The following is a 2,710-nucleotide window of genomic DNA, read 5'->3' on the forward strand; positions in this document are numbered from 1 at the left end:
GATTTGTCTGAATTTGACACAAATTTGCAGGATTAACTTTAGGCTTTTCAGCTTTCTTGGTAAAGTTTGGTTTAGATGACACAGTTTCCTTTTCTTCTTTATCATCTAGGTAACCTAGTCCTTCTTTCCAATTTCCACTTTCTAAGATTTTTAGAGTTATTTTTCCAGAGTTTGTCCAAGTTTTGATTATCTCCTTTTCCTTTTCTAGTTCAGATTTAAGAGATTTATTCAGTTTTAGCAGTTCATCTTTAACATACAAAGTCTCATCTCTTTCTTTCTGAGTTTGATGAAATATAACTAACTCTTTTTCTAAGTAGTCATTTGTGTTTCTAAGAGCAAGACTTTCAGATTTTAATCTTTCATTTTCTAAAGTCTGATCTCTAAAACTAATGAACATGGTTTTAAGATATAATCTTAGCTCAGAAATATCATCAGTATGAAAAGCAAGAGTTGAATGAGGTTTCAATTCAGTAGTTCCAGAACTGCTATCAGCATTTGCCATCAAAGTATAGTTCACCTCTTCATCATAATCTGAAATGTCTGCCCAGTTTTTCTTCTTTATGATAAGTGTCTGGCCTTTATCACCTTTTCCTTTCTTGCATTCAGGAGAGATGTGGCCTCTTTCACCACAATTGTAGCATTTGACATTTGAGTTGTATCCTCTGTCAGACTTTCCTCCTTTGACTTCAGTCTTTCTAAACCCTTTCTTTTCAGAACTTCCACCTTTCTTGGAAAACTTCTTACCCTTTCTGAATTTCTTGTAGGCTATCTTTGTGATACCCTTCACCATAAGAGCACAAAGTTGCATTATCTCTATATCAACATCCACTTCAGATAAATTTTCAGATTTTGAATCGTCATCATCATTATATGATGACTCTTAATCAGACTGTATGATGAGAGCCTTTCCTTTGCCCCTCTTTGAGACAACCACTTTAGGAGATTCCTCCTCAGCTTTAAGTGCAACTGTTTTTGACTTTCTTCCATGCCTTTTGCTCCTTTGATCCATCTCAAGTTCATGAGTCTTGAGCATACCATAAATTTCATCAAGAGTAGTTTCAGCAAGGTCATAGTTGTCTCTTATGGTAGTAGACTTCAAATCCCAATTTTCAGGAAGAGCTAAAAGGAATTTTAGATTTGAATCTTCAAGGTCATATTCCTTGTCCACCAGTGACAGATCATTCAAGAGTTTGGCAAATCTTTCATATAAATCAGTTAGTGACTCATCAGATTTTGAGTCAAAGTGCTCATACTCCTATGTGAGTATTGTCTTCCTGTTCTTTTTGATGGCTTCAGTTCCCTGGCATCTTGTCTTCAAAGCATCCCATATTTCCTTTACAGTCTTGCATCCAATTACCCTGTTTGACATGACATTGTCAATGTATTACCCTTGCATCCTTGGCAATAGATGAGATGTCTTCAGGTGTGTAATCACGTTTTTCCTTTGGTATGGTCTTTACTGGTTGATCAGCAACTGCAACAAAAAGCTTGGTAGGCTTATATGGTCCATCATTAATTCTATCAAGGTATTCTGTATCTGTGGCTTCCAGAAATATAGCCATCTTTACCTTTCATATAGGATACTCAGATGCTCTTAGTATGGAAACCCAAATACTTTCATATCAACTGTGGGTTTGATTGTTTTGAGTATCTTGAGTTTTGGTGGGCTTAGGTGCAGTTTGTGTTTTGTCAGACATGATTGTAAACTTGATCTCACTATTTGAATATCAACATATATGCTCTGATACCACTTGTTAGGTCACACAACACTATAGAAGGGGGTTGAATATAGTGTTTATACAATCAAATCAATTTAGAACACAAAGTAGTAGTTTATTCAATCGTAATAAACTTTGTTACAGTAGGTTAAACTACTCTCTCAGTGATGAACAATATCACTAAGAGCTGCTAGGGTTACAAAGAATAATATTTTCGTGAATGATAACACATATAGTGTAAACCTTAAGCTGTGTTTATATAGTACACAGTTACAAGATATCTTCTAATTGATATGAAATATATCTCTTCCTAAAATATATCAATCAGATATTATCTTTTTACAAGTCTTCTAGTCATCCAACTCTCCATGCATATCTTCTTTTGTTTAGTCCAGATCCTCTCCTAGAAATCAGCCATACTTTACTTCTGAAGCATATCTTCCTTAAGTTCTCATATCACAAGTTCTGATACCTTAAGTTCTGATATCTTCCTATCTTCAGTAAATCCTGATTTCCAGCTGAGTCCTGATAAGTCCTGATATTAAGTTCTGAAACTAAACACATTAGATTAGTCATGACATCACAAATATATCTAACAAGTTCTTAACTAAATTCTTTCTGATGGCGAAGACTTCTGCAATAAAAAATGCACTTACTCAATTTGCTCAGCAATTTGGAGAATCTTTATGTGAGGCTTGGGATCGATATAAGGAGATGCTTAGGAAGTGCCCTCATCATGGGATGCCTGACTAGATGATCATTAATTGTTTCTATAATGGTTTGGGTTCTACTTCTAGACCAATGCTTGATGCAACATTCGAGATTTATGATTACAAAGATTGACGACATGCAAGTCGTATTTAAAACCAAAACCAAAACCATTACACTAAGGTCGAAAGGCCATAACCATCCACCATGCTCATACAACACGTAAAAGCATGTTAAAACACATAATCTGATCTTAACATATCACATCATCCATGATCTAATCA

The 2,710-nt window shown here is 34.9% G+C and overlaps 1 non-coding gene across 1 annotated transcript; it reads right to left on the bottom strand.

Annotated features, from left to right (window-relative positions):
- Positions 1 to 2,354: 2,354 nt before the first annotated feature.
- On the bottom strand, positions 2,355 to 2,461 carry LOC141683261 (small nucleolar RNA R71). Its single transcript, XR_012560207.1, has one exon. It is a non-coding gene; the product is annotated as a small nucleolar RNA R71 (small nucleolar RNA).
- Positions 2,462 to 2,710: the final 249 nt, after the last annotated feature.

This window comes from Apium graveolens, chromosome 1, assembly GCF_009905375.1.
Source record: "Apium graveolens cultivar Ventura chromosome 1, ASM990537v1, whole genome shotgun sequence".
NCBI classification, from domain to species: Eukaryota; Viridiplantae; Streptophyta; class Magnoliopsida; order Apiales; family Apiaceae; genus Apium; species Apium graveolens.